The following is a 9,984-nucleotide window of genomic DNA, read 5'->3' as shown; positions in this document are numbered from 1 at the left end:
ACTGTGCTCGCACTTATGAAAGCAAGATTTGTCAAGCGCGTTTTTCAGGCAAAGGTTAGCGATGCCACGTTTAACGAGTTTTGAGTGGCCCAAAGAGTGGGGAAGCAGCGGCTTCATTGATCGTGGCTCATATTCCCAGCACACATGTTTGTAATAAAACCGAAGCCGGAGATCCAAAAACCTAATACTCTCACGTTCAGGAATCTCGTGGGTGATTACAAGCGGCTTTAAGGAATTCGTGAACACTTGTAGCGTTGTTGACACTGCTGTGTCAAGATCGCCGTTCGCGTCAAGGAAAACAAGAAAGTCGTCCACGTAACGAAAGACGCGAGTGACCTTTGACCCTTCTAGCAGCGAGGCGACATTTCGGTTCTTCGCTGCCAAATATAGGTCGCTGATAATGGGGGCGATGCAGGACCCAATGCATACACCTTGCTTTTGAAGGAAGATGTTACCGTCCCATTCTGCATAGGTCGAGTTAAGGTAAAACGAAAGCAGCTCCAAGAAACCTTCTACGGTCACACCTGCATTGTTTTGAAACGCCACTGCTCCGAAGGTGTCAATACTGTCTTCAACGCAGCATTGATGTCAATGATTTATATTACTCTCTTCCCCATGACGAACTCTTGAAATGCGTTGAAGACAGTATTGACACTTTCGGAGCAGTGGTATGTGCACTGCTCTGGGGAGACGGCTTTGCTTGCGCCCTGCTCACGCATTCTTCAACGAGTTTGTTCGGAGCTGTGACCAAGAGCGGGCGCATCAAGACTTGCTCCCGTGGCGGTTTCTGGGCGCCAGAGCCCCTCGAAGTTCTCGCCAACCGCGCGGTGTTTCGGCACCTTTTTGGTCTCCGGGCCCCTACCAGGGATCGCGCGGCGATACCCGCCTCGTGCGTGCGGCGCATTTTAATTTTAGATGCGACTGCATCTCATTCACTCGCCTTGTCCCTCCATACGGCGTTGTTGTTGTCCGTCCACACCCCTCCCCCATTGTCCTCGCCGCGCGAGCTGCGCTCTCCGCTGCTCACCCCCTCTCCTCTCCGATAGCGAACACTCTCTCGCGAGGGGCATTGGATTGGATTCGTGGTGATAGAAAATAGCCAGCGCAAGGAAGACGAGGACGAGGAAGGTAACAACAGACACAGCGCGGCTATCACCATGAACCAATACCAACTCGCCCAGCTTGCCATCTTGGATTGGATTCGATTGGATTGGCTTGGCTTGGATTGGATTTGGATTGGATTGGATTGGATTGGATTGGACTAAAGTGGATTGTGTTGGATTGTGTTGCGTCATAGCCGCGCCACGTTGCGTCATAGCCGCGGCAGGGGGTTCACGGCACGTTTCACGCAATAGGAGAATCAACCCAATTTTTTTAACCTCCTTGAATCAACCTAACGGAAACAACAACGGAATCCCCTACGCGTCGCATCTACACGGGTTCCCGCGAGGGGAGGTGGGAGCAATTTTTAACCCAGTTTTCGTTTTGTCTTATGTTCATGCTCATCGGCTGCTGTAAATACGTGTAAATAGACTTTTCTTCATCTGCTTGCCTCGTCTCGTCATCGGGTCCTCACATGACTCCACGGCGACACCACCCACCTCTACGACGAACCTAACTTTACTGAGCCGTTCAGAATTCGAAAGCCGATGGGGAGGAGGAGACCGCTCGAATCGCGGGTAGTTTCACGTGGAGGTACTATTCGTGCGCAAGCCGCGCAGTGGGGACTTCCGCAGGATGTGTATTGTTGCTGAAGAAATTGCCTGGCCCGGTTCTGGAGTGTGTGACGGCGTCCCGTTCGGGCAGTCTTGTGTGCGGTTGCGGTGGTGATGCTGTCGAGCTCCGAATTGTCTGTGTATACAGTAGCTGACCGAATTTTGGGACCTGGACGGGAGCGAAAAATAGTCCGTATTAAAGAGCAGTCCGAAAAATCGACAAGGCGGAAGAACGAACTTTAGTTCATTTAAATAGGACTGAAGAAGTCGCGAATGGTTCTATGTCTTAAATTCCTCCTTCGTGAGAGAAGGCGTGGTGGCGGTGCTCTGTGCTAACGGCGGGTTCACATCGCTTCTGCGAAAGATGCCTCTCCCTGAATCCAAATGGTCGTCGGACGTCTGAAACGAATCCCACGAGTGCATTTTTCGCCCCTGGAAACCCCTGTACCAATCTTACGGCGCAGTGAGAACGTTTTCATATTTCACCACCGGTTGTACGGCAGCCACGTCGGCAACCAACGCACCTCAAACGCATTGCGCCTATTTTGAACTCGGATGAGGCGACCATGACTACAGACATGCACACCTCGACGGTACTGGGCGAGGACATCGACCCCTCCGAAGTGACCGAAGAACGAGGCTGGATGGTCTGCTACCTCGACCGCAGTCAGAAAAGGCTTCAAGCTCTGGCGCCGAGAAGCCCTCGCAGGAAAAGGTCAGCCCCTCTCTGACTAAGCGAGGAACTGCTAAGCATGCCTTCCCCAACTAGCACGGGAGCACGTGAAAGTCGTTTTCCGCCCGCAAGGAGGATTCGATGTCTCCAAAATAAGCGTCGCAATCCTACGCTCGACAACCCTCGTTGCTCTTGGGCTCACCAAACTACAAGCCGCAGAAGACATCCTCCGCCCCAACGCGGCTAGAAACGTCTTTGTTATGAGCACCCCAAGCATGGAGAGGGCGAAAACATACAGCCTGGTGCGCCAACTCAGCATTGCGAATCGCGCTCACAGCACTCTCCCTTATGTGGCCTCCCCTGAAGACACCTGCAAAGACGAGATTCCGCCCGATTACACAACGCAAGGCATAATTGAAAACATCGTAAATTCAGCTAACCCCCAGGCAACACACGCCAGGCGCATGGGGACGACAAACACCGTTCTTATCGCGTTTGAGGGACCGAAAGTTCTCCTCCAGATATACTACGGAGTAACGGAATTTTGCTGCTAAATACACAAGCAAAAATCGGAAGAATGCCTTGCCTGCTGAGCAGTGGGGCATAAGGCTGATGTTTGTCCAAATGCGACCCCCAGCCGCTGCCAGGGATGTGAGCAGCACACTTCGGAAGACAACCTACATCCGTGCACGCCTAAATGCCCGCTCTGCAAGGGAGACCACCCTTTTGGAGACAAAAGTTGCACGATACGCTTCAAGCCACCGTCTCTTTCAAGCAAGCCATCCGAGAGTCAGGTACCAAGGCAAGACGGTGTCTGATATCCATCAGCGCCCCGTGGGAAGACAACAACGCCAGGCTTCCGCAAGCAGAGGGCCGCTGCTGATGCACCTGCTGGCACGGTATAGCAACGTGGCGCTACCCGTGCATAGGGCCCTGGGTACGGACCCAAGCATGCCTCCCAGAAGATGAACAACCCGACATCCACAAAGGTGAGCTGGGCTTAGATGGTAGCTATTGAACATCACCACCGCCATCATATAGCGAGGTAGCTGAACTTAAAACACTCCTATTGAACACCTTGGAAGAAAATGAAAAGTTAGCGCCAAGGTATAGCTGAACTACAAATACAAATAGCCACGCTCATCAATGCAAACGTGGACGATACCAATGGCCCCATAGATCGCGATACGAACCCCCCCATGGAAAACGAAGTCGTCCTTACATCACATCCCCTCCGTAGTTCCCCCAAAGAGGACTCGGGGGGACGTAGCTCCATCTACGTCACAAAAGTGGAATTCATGGCAGGCGTTGAGAAAATTTCTGAGGACGTTAAGGAGGTCATGGGGACTAGCTACAAACCATCTCAAGCGCAGACTGTTCTTATCATTTCTAAACCATCAGCCTTGGAAGCACGACTGGCAGACATAGAATCTCGACCCTCTCTTAAAAAAGCATCCAAACCATCCAATCGCGCCTCATTATCAAACGACAAAGACCGTAGCGTTGAATAACATCATTTGGCAGTGGGACTGTGGAGGATACCGCCAGAAGAGGGGCATCCTTCAGTAGGCCTTAGATAACAATCTTGTGGGTTCGATCTCTGACATAATTTGCCTACAAGAAGTTGGTGCAATAGCCAAATTAGCCAGCTACAAAACTTCCATGCCTAAGTCCCGAGATCCACCTGGAACCTCCATTCTTACTCGCCGTAATATGATAGCGCAAGCACACGACATAGACAGCAGGTGGATTACAGATTAATCGTAATAGTCACAGACGTAAATCGGCGAACCAGCCTATTCTAAATATATACAGTAGTCCAAGGGAAAAAGGACTCTGGCTCTCTTGTTCCCCTAATCTATGGAGCTCTGCGTACAGCTGGTATGCAACCCATAGTCATCCTGGGGGATTTTAACGCGCAGCATTCCGCGTGGGGTTACGCAAGGGCCACACCTAAAGGGCGCCGGCTGTGGGAAGCTGCACAAAATGAACGCCTAACGTTACATACCGACCCCCTGCTTCCCACACGTCAGGGAAACAGCAACTGTGCAGATACGACACCTGACCTACATTCACCAAAAACATAACAGGAGAGGTTAAATGGGCTAGCATTAGGCAGGACTTCGGCAGTGCTCATAGGCTCATCTAACTCGAGGTCGAGGTACCCGCATACCTAAAATCTCTCCAAGAACGCAACAACACGTTTATCGACTGGAGCGTCTTTCGTAAAAGAACACAAGACGCGACACCTACACTAGACACTCTCTCAGAATGCGAGGAGAAGTTACACAGCAGGGTCGCAAAAGCCACCAAAGTCATACACTCAGACCCCAGCCTGCCCCCGCTACACTCGCGTGTGTTTAACCTAATCCAGGCTAGGGACAACCTCGAAAACAGGATGATCCGCCGCAAACACAGCCGTGGCCTAGGCAGAAAAATAGCTTACATTATTCGCGAGATTGAGAATCACGCATCCAAATTAATATCTGAAAACTGGAATTCAGCATGCGATTCTCTAAATCCCACATTCAGCACCAAAAGAACTTGGAATATCTTACTCCACCTTCCTTATCCGACGTCGACCAAATCGTCCCACAACCAAACGGCGTCACTTTTGATACGCAACTTCCCTGGGACACGAAATGCACTCACCACATATTTACACAAGTACATACAACAAGGCCCTCCAACAGAACAACCGTCATACACGGGAGAGACTAACGTTGCCTTTAATGAACCTTTTACTGAAGCTGAGGTCATGTTGCTACTTATAAGCTAAACACTAGGCCGGCCCCTGACCCTGACCACATTACTAATAAGATTATTCGGCAGTTGGACGGCACACCCATCACTGGCATCATGACCCTTTTTAATGAATGTTGGACCCAGGGTCTAATTCGGGAAAAATGGTGAACGTCCAAGACCATAGTCATTCCAATGCCTGGAAAACCGCCGCACATCAATCACCTCAGACCTATCTTCCTAACATCGTGCCTAGAGAAACTACCAGATCGCATTGTTTTGACTCGACTGACGGAACACGCTTAAGAAACTCAGCTGTTCCTTCACACCATGCTAGGATTTCGCCCTCGTCTATACAAGCAAGATCTTATGTTGCCACTACAACATCACATCTTGGATCCGGAAGACTCGCTAAAGCACACAACTAAGGTTATCCTCGGTTTAGATATCTGCAAAGCCTTCGACACTCTGCGACACTCGGTCATACTACAGATGGTGAACAAGAATGGCTTTGGAGAGCGCACGTACAACTACATTAAATCGTTCCTGTCATCTCTTATACTCACCTTTCATTTCAGAAACATTCACTCGGACCCCATTAAGCTGGGTGGCCTAGGGACCCCTCAAGGATTGGTAGTCACCTTTCTTGTTTAACCTCGCTATGAGGGACCTTCCGGCCCTTCTCTCGGAAATACCCGACCTACATCATCCCATCTATGCAGATGGCGTCATTCTGAGGCTCCGACGGCCAAATCCAGGACGCCCTGCAACGGTCAACCCACACAGTTGAGGAGTACGCAGCCATGTGCGGCTTATCATGTTACTCTTTTTTTGTCTACAAACCACATCATCACCAGGAGCATAACCAGGAGCTTTTTGTCTACAAACCACATCATAAAAACGCACCGATATTGAACGTAACCACATCAGGAACCAACATTCCTATAGTTCACTCCATAAAGGTCTTGGGACTCCGCCTAAATGCCAATGGCCAACATACAGATGCACTCAGGGAGATCTAGAAAGGGGTATATCAAACCGATGGCGATGGCGATGACGATTGTGGCTGTACCCTTTGCAGCGGGTCGCCGCGTCTCACACGGCGGAGCCAAAAAGAAAAAAAGAAAGAAAACGCAGCTTCCACATTATGTGCGGCGCAGAGCACCGTGAGACCACCAGTGTTCCAGGCGCCTCTTTGTCACCTCAACTACCTCCCCACGCTCTGTCTCGGTTTCTTCTTCGGCGAAGCCAAGGGCGACATGTACTGCTGTGGTGCGGGCGGCGGGGAGGATGTCTGGGCAGTTGACAACCACATGCGCAATAGTCTCTTCGGCGCTTCAGCAGAGGGCGCAAGTCGTCGACAGGCCCGCCGTGAAGTGCGCCCGCCACACTCGAGTGCGCAACACCCCGCCCCATTGGGTTGTATGCAGGTGAGCTCCCTACTGAGCTCAATAATATCCCCAGTGCACTTTCCTTTCCTTTCTTCCACCAAATCACTTCTCTCGCCTCCGCAAGCAGGCCGCTGCTTGCGGAGGCGAGGTCAAACAGTGTCTCCCGGCGAATGTCCTCCTTGTGGGTGCAGTACACCTCCAGAGTTGGCGTCGCTGTCGCAAGACCCCGCCACTCTGCCTTCTCGGACCGCTGCACCTGGGCCCGGACCACCTCCCTCGACGGGTTCAACGTGACGAGTGTCGCCGTTGGCTCATCTCCAGGGTTGCCAGAAGGCACAAGGGATCAAGGAGTCCCACCTCATAAAGATGGCGCAGGCCTTCGTCATCTCTCGCGTTACTTTTTGGCTTTTTGGCTCTCGCGTTCATTGGCTTTTCTCCCCCTGCGGAAGACGGAGCAGGAGAAGGATAATAGCCTCATATATGTATGGCACACAAGCGAGCGCTCGGCCTGCCCCAACACACATCAGCTGCAAAGCTACTGCACCTCGGGATACACAATACCCTCTCAGAACTTATAGAGGCACACCGAACCGCACAGCTAGAGAGACTCTCTCGCAGCTCTTCCGGTCGGTGCATCCTGAGGTCTTTGGACCTGGTACCACAAACATTACACTACACACGACTTGTTGCCATTCCGTCTAGTCTCAGAGATGTCATCAGAGTGTCCCCAACGCCTGTGCGAATGCACCCCACTCACAATGACGAAGGCCGTAGCCCTTCCCAAACAACACCCACCGGGGTCTCCTGTGGTGTATACCGATGCCGCCCCTTATCAAGACAGGAACGCATCGGTACTAGCGGTGGTCGGCTCCAAGGGGAGCCCCATCGCTACAGCATCTGTCAGCCGCACGTCCTGCACAGAGGCAGAAGAAATGGCAACCGGTCTAGCCATAGCCCAGAGACGGTCCCCACATCCGAACATCGTGACCGTATCCAAATCGACTGTATCAATTGTTTCAAGTGGCAGGGTATCATCTAAACCTTGGCAACCCTGTCGCAAGGGCCCACGCCTCATATCCGGACCTTCCGCATCATCTGGTCACCAGCACACTCTGGCCTGATAAGAAATAAGAGAGCCAATGAGACTGCTCAAGATATGGTTCGCCGAGAGCCTCATGGGACCCCTGAAAATAGCCCGCAACCTTTCGGTTATAAGGACCGCCTCCAGACTTTCGGCGATATCCTCGACTATTTCCGCCAGGATCGTGCCGTTTTTCCTCTACCGCTTCCATCGCTCAGTCGAAGGCATGCGTCCTTATCAGGCAGCTTCAAACATTACCATTCCCCACTCCACATCTCATGTCAATCATACATCAAAAGGAATATAAGGACGCTTGCCTCTTCTGTTCTGTGGAACGAGCATCACTTCACCACATCATTTGGTCGTGTCCAGTAATACCCGCATCACGTAGAAGAAAGCATCCCCTCCTTCATAACATATCATCCTTAACAAAGTGGGAGGCTGTCATCTCTAGCCCAGCTCCCCTCGTGCAAGAAGCGGTGGCCCTGTTGGCTGAAGACACCGAGCTTCCAACACATCCAGAGCCCCGCTGTCTATATGACGGAGCGAACAACTCCGTGGTGCAATCGCCACAATTTTCGGGCGAAATAAAGTTACTCCTCCTCCTGCTCCTACTTCGTGTGAGAAGGTCTGCTAGAATCTTTGCAAGCATTACGTTTTCTTGGTAAGCATTGGGCAACAACGCCAAAGCTTTGTTGTGTAATGTTGTCCAAAGTTTCCGCCGCAGACTAGATACAAAATCATGGCCTGCAAGGTCAAAGTTTGTTACCCCGGCAGGAGTGAAGCCAATCCCCATTCATTTCGAAGCTATCCAGGTGGCTTAGGATTCAAGATGGCGCCGTCCTGAAGTCACACCGCAGCTTTGTCGCGCAAAATTTTGTGCCGAAAATCAAACTTTTCGCTTTGTTTTGTCGGAAATATTCGTTGCTCATGTACATTACTCTGATAGGAGAACTAGCGGCTCCTCGGGAAGGTCCGGAGTATCCAGCAAGACTGAATTTCCGGAGTTCCAAAAAATCGGTCGGCTACTGTATGGTCCAAGTACCGTTAACGAGGGTGGAAATTTTTTTGGGGGTGATTCTCAAGCAAGATATTGGTAGTGAGAGAATGCTCAGCACCAATGCTAGTCCTAATTTGTTGTCCGAAATTGTTGCGGCCTCGCTGATTCGTTGAATGTCTATATCGGCAGGGGGAATAAATATGCACCCATTTTGAAGGTTTCAGCAACGCGCGGCTGCTTAGGAAAAGTTCCGTTTCGCTGAATTTAATACCGAGATGCGGAAGCCATGATTATCATCGTTTGGTAAAATGCAGGAGTGGGGCAAGAAAGAAGAGCCGCCCTTTATATGGGACCTATAGAAATATATTTCAAAATGTAATTTTTCAGAAGACAAAAATTTTACCTTGGACTAAGGAGGCCTCCCACAACGGAACAAACACAGTTGAATAAATGTTTATTCCTCCTCCTCCTCCTTGTTGGAGAGAAAGCTGCGGAACTTTGTCAAATGCATAATGATATTTGCGTTAGCGAACTAAATATTAAAAAAACTGCAAAACCAATTTACAAAAAAATTGCTGTGGTTTATCTGTTGTTAACCCTAGATAGTTAAAGCCCCACTGGCCTGGCTGGCCAATTGTCGAGGTGTGGTCGGGCTGATATGTTCGGGCGATGTCGAATTGAACCCTGGCCCTGTCAAAATAGATGCCATTCTCGCTAAGCTAGACGCCTTCGATTCCAAAAACACGGAGTTTCAGAACGAAACCAGAGAAAAGCTGAGCGTCATCGCGAGCAAAACAGATGGTCTTGCGCAACGTGTGTCTGTCTTAGTGGTAGCTGCCAAAGGATACGACGAAGTTAAAACAAGCGTCCAAGAATCCTCTGTCCAAGTGAACAACCTGCAAGCAACTGTGTCGTTCCTTTCTGGCTGCCTAGATGAGTTCAAGAACCGGTCAAGAAGAAACAATTTAATAATCCAAGGTATTCCAGAGAAAAATGAGAAGGCATGGAACGAAAGCGAAAAAACTGTTCGCAATTTTTTTTCAAAGTGAACTCGGTCTTAGTGTCGGCGATATTGAACGAACAGATCGTCTGGGGCGCCAAAGGGAAGGTTTTCACAGGCCCATCATTGTTCGCTTCTTGAACTTCAAAAGTAAGCAGGAAGTGTTTTCAAACGGGTCAAAGTTGAAGGAGCGAAGTAACAAAAAGTAAGTATGGTTCGAAGATGACTACTGTGCGAACATGCGTGGTATCAGGAAGCGGTTGTGGAACTTCGGCAAAGTACACCGCCAGGAGGGAAAAAAGTTCGCCTCAATTACGACAAGCTTTCAGTGGATGGTCAGATTTACGCCTACGATCCAGCCTCTGATGCCGTTGTACCACAC

Source organism: Haemaphysalis longicornis, unplaced genomic scaffold, assembly GCF_048455015.1.
Source record: "Haemaphysalis longicornis isolate Haplotype H1 unplaced genomic scaffold, Haemaphysalis longicornis Haplotype H1 scaffold_7, whole genome shotgun sequence".
Taxonomy (NCBI): Eukaryota; Metazoa; Arthropoda; class Arachnida; order Ixodida; family Ixodidae; genus Haemaphysalis; species Haemaphysalis longicornis.
Note: the sequence above shows the minus strand (reverse complement) of the source record.